Source organism: Chrysochloris asiatica, unplaced genomic scaffold (assembly GCF_000296735.1).
Source record: "Chrysochloris asiatica unplaced genomic scaffold, ChrAsi1.0 scaffold00072, whole genome shotgun sequence".
Lineage (NCBI taxonomy): Eukaryota > Metazoa > Chordata > Mammalia > Afrosoricida > Chrysochloridae > Chrysochloris > Chrysochloris asiatica.
The window spans coordinates 6260637-6270461 of NW_006408590.1; positions in this window are offsets into that span (position 1 = coordinate 6260637).

Here is a 9825-nt window from a genome sequence, read left to right on the forward strand (position 1 = left end):
AAGGTTATGTGTCTATAAAAAAAAAAAAAAAAAAAAGGTGTTAGGATTACAAATTACAATTTGTGATCATTTTCAGAGTCACTTGTCTCTTAGGCAATCCAATAAATAAAGGAGATAGGTGGACAGTGTCTTCATTAAAGAATTTGGACTCATGATTCTATAAGACAGCATAGTAAAATTCTAATGTCTAGCGGGTTGTCATTTTTGAAGCTTCAGAAGCAAAATAGTAGAAGTTGATATTTGCTTTTAAATATTAAATACCTAAATTGCTTTTTCTTTCACTAATGACTCCTCAAATTCATGCCCTTACACTCTAAAAAACAAAGCAAAACAAAACCAATCAAACAAAAGCAAACCATTAGGTAATGTTAAAATACCAGAGATCTGAGTTGTTTATATAACTCAGTAAGACCAGTCTAATCTGATTTGAGATGTTATACATTTTTAAATAAAGTTTGTGGCAATGACTTTAATATTTCAAAAAGTTTTTATCATGCAAACACAATCTTTTAAGAAAATAATTTAAAAAGAAAAACACTGAAAATTTGTCCTGCAAAAGTCATTTTTACCACTTTTTTTTTGTGGAAAGGAAATAATAAAATACATAAATCTCTACGCCTTACACAGTAATCCTATTCCCAGATACCTGAATTAAATCCATGTTCTATTTCATTACTATAAAGCAAACAAGCAATGTTATAAAATTAATTTCACTGGTCATTTCATTGTTATGATATGCAAAAGAGATGGAAAGTTACTCTTACATAAACAATCAACCAGGCTCTGCTGTAATAATAAATATGAATATAGAAACATGATAGAAGTCTTACTGTAAAGCCTTTAACTTTAAAATAACCATTATATTTTAATTTAATGTCATTGTGAACAAAATAAATTATGGTATCCAAAACTATAAAGTGTATTGAGACATTTTAATATGTTTGAAATAATGTAAATGGTATTTTTCTAAGTAGGATGCATTTAGTTAATTCAATTGGCAAAATGATAGCATTGCATATAAGCTCAATTCTGAAGAGAATAATACTATAATGGAATGGATTTCCTCTCGTCAACCTCTTTTGTGCCAAGAATCTAGCATGTGGGGCCAAAGTCATATGAAATTTGCCTCGCAGAGTCCTTCACCTGCATTTTATATGTCCATCAAATAAATGAGAGGACTATAAAGTTCATTTAGAGCAGGAACCTGAATGAACCACCATGAAATATGACTTCAGATTAATGATTTTGAAGCTATGTATTTAAAAAGGCATAGGTCATAACAAGTGAGCAATTAGCTTCCATCAGCATTTTACATACAAAATATTATGAGATGGTATGTTGTAATTTGAATTCACTAGTTCCCTTGTATACTGTATTCCCTAGTGTTTTCCCATTCCATTGACTTAAAAAAATTATTTTTTTTTAAAAAAAGAGTACTATGGAAAGAAGCCATAATTTTATATTCAAAAAAAAAAAAAAACAAGTAATACTTCAGACTGCTGCATCATAATTCTGTCTCAGGTAGAGAAATAAAACATTCTGTAGGAAAAAATACTACTGAGACAGTACAAACAAAAGCAAAAAGTGAACATATAATTGAGGCAACCATGCAAACAACAGGTTTACAGAAAACACACGGATTGGTAAGACTTGTTAATAATGCCTTTGCTATAATGAGAGTTGACTTTCTCCTTCATTTAGAAAGAAGAGTCCATTTAGAGTTTTAGGGACAGCTTTCTATTCCTTTTCTTGTTTCTAATTAGTAAAATTGTTTTAAAGAGCTTAAAGGAGGATGAAATAACTCCAAACTGCTTGTAAGTACCTCAGGATAATTATCTGACTCTTTTTAGATCCAACATAATCAATTCCTGCAATTTAGTAATCTTCTATTTTAAAAGGTAGTAACTGCTGCCCCTCCCCTAATCCTTGCAAAAGAGGACACACCTGGCAGAGGTGGGAGGCCTTGAGTGTTTATCAAATGGGGCAGGCAGCACTTCCAGCAATCCCCTCCCAGCTATTTTGGGCGGGGCAGCACACACACACCCCCATCGCCAGGGCACACATGGTAAATGAGCTCATTGCAGCAGCAATGGTTTATGAACATGATTATATGTCTTCTGATAATTGCAGGCACAAAAATTGCCCAAGCTACAAAGCTGGTCCAAAGAGATCTCTTTCAAGTGTAGAGAGGGAGAAGTTAAAAGTCTTGTCAAAAAGAAATCCTAGACAATTTACTAAGAATAATTAACTAACTAACTAAAATATATATATATACACATACACACACACTGTTTTACAAGTGTTAATTTTTTATATTCATGCCATTTCCTATCTATTCCATATTGAAATTCTGAGGAATTCCATCTCCCAATTGGAACTCAGTATTAATTACTGTTGTTCTTGTTAAGTGCCATTGAGTTGGTTCTGACCCATAGTGACCCTGTTTAGGGCTTCTGAGGAGCAGCTAGTGAGCTTGAACCACCGACCCTGCAGTTCAATCTGACATTGCAGTCCAGCACATTAACCCAGGTGATCCAGTATTAGAAGGTTTCAAAGATTCACTAGCAAGTAGAAAACTATCATTGTGAAATATGACTCCTAAATCTAGACATTAGCTGATGTACAGCAATGTGTTATCATTCAGTGAAGGAAGTGATACAAACAACACATTTCTGAACAGTACACTTCGGTTGTTAGTGGTAGTGGTTGTGTGTCAGGGAGTCGGTTTCAACTCACTGTGACCCTGTATGGGGTTTCTGAAGCTGTAATTTTTACAGGAGCAGAAAGCCTCATCATTCTCCTGAGGAGCATCTGGTTTATTCAAACTACTGACCTTGAGGTTAGCAGTCCTGCTCATAATCCACTGTGCTACCACGGCTCAGAACATGAAAAAGTGCCCCAAAAGAGTTGTACAGTATAAGCAGCTTAGCATTATTTTGGTAGTTCATATCCTTGCTTAGTTTCAGGATCATATCTAAATAATCTCAGAACAAGAAAAAAAAAAAAAATCAGCTTTATTTTCAGATAATTTTAGACTTAGAAAAGAATTGTAAAAATGGTATAGACATTTCCCATAAACCCTTCACTCATTTTCCCCTTACCTTAACATCTTACATAACCATTTTATGACTATCAAAACTAAGAAACTAATAGTGATTCAATGCTACTAGCTCAGGACTTCATTTGGATTTCATCAGGCTTTCTACCAATGTTCTTTTTCTATTCTAGGAACTCACATTACATTTAGCTATCGTGTCTGTTCAGTTGCCTCTAGTCTGTGATGTTGTTAAGTGACGCCAAATTGGTTCCAACTCATAACGACCCTTTACAGGGTTTCCAAGGAGCAGCTGGTGACCTTGAACCACTGACTTGGCTGTTAAAACCAACCCTGCAGTCCATAGTTCATTAATTTTCCCTTCTTTACATGACCTTGATACTTTTAAGGAAAACTAGCCAGTAGAATGTCCTACAGTTTAGGTTTCCCCAATGTTTTCTCATGATTAAACTGAAGTTACAGATTTGGGGGGAAAATATCACAAAGGTGTTGGCCTTTGTCATCAATCATATGAGAGGGTATGTGATGTTGATAGGTTTTATTACTGGCAACATTGACTTTGATTATTTGGTTAAAGTCCTGTCTGTAAAGTTATAATTAATATTTGGAGAAGGCATTCTGATATCCTATTTTTCCTGAAACTTTTACCCACAAATGTAGTATCAGACTGCTAACAAAAGGTTGCCGGTTCAAACCCACAAGTCACTACTGAGAAACCCTAAATTTGATCGACATGAGTCAGAACCGACTGGACAACACTTAACAACAACAACGTCAGTTAGTGGAACTTGCCTGCATTAATTGCTGCTATGTTGCTCTAATGATGATCTATTTCTCTCATTCCTTCAGTATTTTCATTGTTGGAATTCTTTTGTAGGAAGATTTTTTTTCCTTCTCCCTCATTTATATATTTGGTCATGTATTCATATCAGTTTGGACTATTAATATTTATTTTATTTTTTGAGTTATATTCATTTTTACTCAAATTGTTTCCGCTTTGGCTATTGAGATTCAGCTTTGGTTATCTTCAGATTGACTCTAATGTCCTTTCAATAAGTCTTCCCTTGCTTTTTAACCAATTCCTTTCTTTCTGTAACTAATCAATTTCATTTAAAATAATCATTGGGTTGCCATGATAATCTTAGGGAAAGTGAATATTTCATCTGGCACATTGCTTATTCCTTTTTTCTTGATATGATATCAACCTTCCTCTTCCAGGATGGCAACGGACAAACATTTGTTGCATGGGTTTCAACTGAATGCTTGTTTATTCCCCTTTTACTACAAAGTTGAGAAAGGTAAAATCTATTTACTATATTATATGCTTATTGTTGTTGTTGTCACTGGCCACTGAGTCAGTTCTGTATAGGGTTTCCAAGGAGGGACTGTTGGGTTTGAACCATCAACCTTTTGGTTAGCAGACTAGTACTTATCCTAAAGTGTTACTATGAAATCACAGTTCTTGATATATATGAAATGATACTAGTTCCTCTGACCATTACTTAGAGAACATCCTCAAGATTATCATTATCATCTTGAAAAAGCTATCATGAAGAGTTAACCCATCAACCTCTGCAACAAATACTATAAAAAACAAATGCAGACAAATCTCCTTCATCTGTCCACTGGTCTAAACCTGAAAATAAGAAATAACTCAATAATATAACATAAAACACAGTTTTAAAACACAACCCCTATTAAAACTAGAAATATAAATTTAAAAAACATTCACCTATCAGTTTGTTATACTGTGATAGCTTGCATGTTACTCTGATACTGAAAGCTATGGCACTGGAATTTCAAACACCAGCAGGGACACCCATGGTGGATGTTTCAGTGGAACATCTGGTCTAAGGTGGGGAGAAGAATACCTGGCAATATACCTGTGAACAAATTATGAATAGAAGCCAAATGCTGTTTGACGTAGTAGTGGGAAATGAACACCTGAGATTGGAAGACATACAAAATACAACCGTGGAAGAGTTGCCCCCGTCAAAGTAGACTCATCCTAATTACATGGATTGACTAAAGCTATAAGAATTGTCACTTACTGATGTGGTAAGACTCAAAATAACTGCAAACATCCATTAATAATCAGAATATAGAATAGACAAATTTTGAATCCTGAGCAATTAGCAGCTATCTGAAATGAAATGGAATTCTTGAAGATATATTTCTTAAGCATTAGTGAGCTGAAATGGACTGGTACTGACTATTTTAAATAAACAAATAAATGGTTCCCTATTCCAAGAATGACAAATTAGAGCACCACATTCATAAAGAAAAAGACCATCTCCAGGTCTATCCCAAACTACAATACTGTCGGTGATAGGATAATATCTATATGCCTACAGGGAAGGAACTCTGGTAGCGTAGTGGTTACGAAGCAGGCTGCCAACCTCAAGGTCAGCAGTTCGAAACTACCAGCTGTTCCGCGGGAGAAAGATGAGGCTTTCTGCTCCTGTAAAGATTTACAGCCTTGGAAACTCTGTACAGGGTCGCTATGAGTCGGAACCGACTCCACGGTACATAACAACAACAACAAGGAAGCCCAATTAATAAGACAATTATTCAAATTTACTCACCACTAAAGACAAAACCTAAGAAATTGGATTTTTTTTTTTTTGTTACCAAGTCTGAAGTCTGAAATCAATCAAGCATACAAACAAGATGTGTTGATAATTACTGATGATTAGAATGTGAAAGTTGAAAATAAAGACAGAGAAGATGTTGGAAAATATGATATCAAACCATCCCTCCTCCACAGCACATTCTATTTCTCAGCTGATTTGATAATCTATTGAAATGGTCACACGAAACTCAGACACCATATTCACAGTTGTAGAGTTTATTAGGAGACTTAACAGGTTATAACGGAGGATCTGAAAATGCTCAGTGCATAGTTCTTCCAGTTAGGACAGCCTGTCCTCAGTTATACCCACAGGCAGGCTTTGCTCTGGCTCTTGGTCCCTTGGTCTGGCCTCTGCCCTACTCAAAAATGTTTCTGTGGTGTAGTAATTATCTGGTGTCTCTTCTAGGCATAATTGGTAACTCCCACCAGACAACATTTCTGCTGTGTTGGGTCTGGGTGAGGGAAGGTGAGGGATGATACTGATAGGATGACATGACTCAGCTGTGGATGTTAGCAGAGTTCATTGTAATAATTGCAAAACCTTGGAACTTTAGCAAGGGTCTAACATCTCAGAATCTCAGAGGCAGGAGAGGATATCTCACTACCATCAAAGAAGAAAATCAGGAATGAAGCACATCCTTTGGACCCCAAGATCCCTGTCCCTTGAACCTCCTTGACCCAGGGACACAAAGCTGCAACACAGCAGGAGGGGCAGAGGAGCAGCAGCAGCAGCAGAGCTCCAGACAGAGCAGTGGTCTTTCCAGGTCACAGAGCAAGTAAAGCTGAGTGTCTTCAGGTAGGAAACTTGCTGGTAGAGTGGGGTGCCTCCAGGCACTTCAGTGGTGGAGCTAGGTTTACTGACTCAAGGCGTAGAGTCTAGTGCCTGCAGGCTAAGGCTTATGGTGGAGTGGTATGTGGGCATTTATCAACAGCTGATTGGAACAACTGTGCCCCAAACATTTTCTGATCCTGTATTGTAACCTACTCGCTTCCCTAATCAACCCCTTAACTGTTAGTATGGTGTCTGAGTTCTGTGTGGCCAATGCAATAGATTATTAAACCCAGTTGAGCAGAGAGGGCTGGGAGAAGAAGGGTTTGTTGTCATAGTTTTGCAGTTACAAGACTCTTTTAAGGCTATTAAATGCCAAATGACACTCAACTCTACCATAAGCCTCAGCCCAAAGGCATTAAGCTCTAGCTCCTTGGGTCAGCTCCCCATCTAGTGGCTGAGGCATTCTGCTCACAATGAGTAAGACCCTCAGCAAGATGGCCTGGCATTGGCTGCAACAATGGGCAAACACAGTAATAATTGTGAGGACGGTGTAAGACCAGGCACTATTCATTCTGTTTTACATACGGTCACTGTGAGTTGGAATCAACTCTATGACACCTAACAACAATATATGCCTGAAAAAGAGGTAATGATAATGAATAACAAAGACTAAAGAAGATTTTATTTATTTGAATTATGGTGTTGGTGAAAAATATTGAATATACCATGAACTGCCAGAAGAAGCAACAAATCTATATTGGAAGAAGTACAATCAGAATATTCCTTGGAATAGAGGATGGTGGGACCCACATTTCACACACTTTGGACATGTTATTAGGAGGGGCCAGTCCCAAGAGAAGGACAACATGCTTGGTAGAGGGTCAGTGAAAAAGAGGAAGACCCTTAACAAGATGGATTGACGCAGTGGTTTGATACAACAGGTTCCAGCCTAACAATGATTGTGAGGATAGCATAGGATCTGGGAACATTTTAGAGTGGCACTGTGGGTTCATGACTTCAAAGTTGGTTTGAACCATAAGGTTGACGGTTCAAACTCACCAGCTGCTCCTCGGAAACCCTACACAGAGTCACTGTGGGTCAGAACTGACTCAATGGCACTTAACTCCACCAACAACAACACATATGATTTTACAGTAGGGTGTTCAAAATATAATAAAGAAATAACAGAAGCAAGACAGAAACCCTTGAAAAATTATATTCCTTAGTTCTTAGTTTCTCTAGATTAAAAATAATGTTTCCAACAAGCTATATTTTTATTTTATTTTAGAAGAATTCTTTTTCAAATAGCTATGTAAAGAGTGTTTCATATGTGCCAAGCACTAATCTAAGGATAAGAGCTAAGGATACTATGATGACCAGTTTACAGATAAAGCAACTGGGAGACATAGAAATATCTTGTCCTACACAGATAACTAGTAAACAGTGATCCTGCATTCAGATAAGGCTATGGCCTTATCATATCATCTGCATTCTTAAGCAGTGCACTACAATGCACTGTTGTTGCTGCTAAGTGCCATAGAGGTCAAGTAGATACCAACTCATAGTAACCTGTATAGGGTTTCCAAGCAGTGACTGGTGAGGTAAAACCACCAACTTGCAGTTCAAACCAACCTTACAGTACAGTGCTTATTGTACAGTACCACATCATTCAATGCACTATGTTGTTGTTGTTGTTAAGTACCATGGAGTCAGTTCCGACTCATAGTGACCCTGCACAGGATTTCCGAGGCTGCAAATCTTTATGGGAGCAGAAAGCTTCATCTTTCTCCCGCAAAACAGCTGGTAGTTTCAAACTGCCGACCTTGAGGTTATCAACCCTATTCATAACCACTACACTACCAGAGCTCCTTACAAATCACTATACAGAAGCCCAAAACATGAGGCAGAGTTAGTTACCCATGCTGATTTAGGAAAGGAGGAATGTTTAGCCCTCTTCAGACTCATCCCCTTGTCCCTAATCCCTGGGCTTTGAGGAACAGAGTATACAAAACAATGTTCTCATGAGTGCTAATTAATTCTCAGGTTTTGACACTGAACCAGGGATAGATTCTACTCAGAGTGTAACCTATATTGAGGCTGATGAGATGATTGCCTAATAGGTCTAGTTTGAGGACCTCATACTAAAGTTTGATGTTCTACAGATTCTTTAAAGGCTCTTTTCTCAGTGATATCTCAGAATTTACCTTGCCTGATGTGATCATTATCAACACAGCATCTGTTCACTTGTTTTCCCCAAGTAAGCCAACAGACTCTTCCTAATGAATATAATTGACTTGTTTCTGAACATGCCTTCTCCTTATCTTAAATTCTGATATTTATCTTTCCAGATGCTAACTATTTTCCATTCATCATGGTTTTAAAGGAAATTTAAAGCCTTTTCTTATAAGTTGTTTTATAATACATTTACCTTTTTTTGGTGTGCTGTTTTACAATAACAGAGAGCAGAAATACAAATTTGGTTAAGTTAATGGATAAAAGTCCACACATATAAAATCTAAGCATTTGTTGTTTGTATGAGTTGCAAAATTTCAATTAATAACAAATAGTATTTGTTAGTTTTTAGCATCATATTTTTATTAACATCTATATATTTAAAATAAAATAAAAACCATATCTGATTCCTTGACATCATTTCAACTTTTGTTCATGTTTCTGTTTAGAAATGTTGGCCAAATCCTTGAAAAACAGACCTGAACTAAAAGAGAATCAGAGATTATGATTTGTTTGTGCTATGGATGGACAAAGATAAACACCTAATTCTCTGGGTCAACTGACAAGTAAAATACACTAGGGGTCAATTCTAGATTTTATAGCAGATTTGGGGAAGAGGAAAATACCCAAAAATTATTTTGTTTGACCTGTTCCACTTTCATGCCTCTCAGAAGGCTCACCAACTTTTGTGTCAGTGAATCTCTGTGGTTAATTGTGTTCTTGGTGTGCAGCATAGTTGAAGACCCAAATAGTGAATCTGACTCAAATCCTGTGTTTTAACAACAGGACAGTTTTCCTGGGGACCATCTCTATTGTTGGAAGTGCTTTCCTTTGGCTAGACCTAAAAATGGGTTTTTTAATATAAAAAAAAAATAGGAAAAGAGGAAAGCAAGAAAGAAGTGAAGAGTAACTTTAGAAACTAAAAATGCAAGGCAAGATAATTCATTTTTCATTTCAATTTTTCCATAATTTCAAATTTCATAATTGAAAGAATTAGCTTTTAAGTGTTGCTATCTAATCAACACTATAGTGTTTACTGTGAATATTTAGTTATGTGGTAATCAATGTGAGCATGATAAAATGCTAAATTGAAATTGATTTCAAACTTACTCTTTTAATTTTACTTTTCTAAAC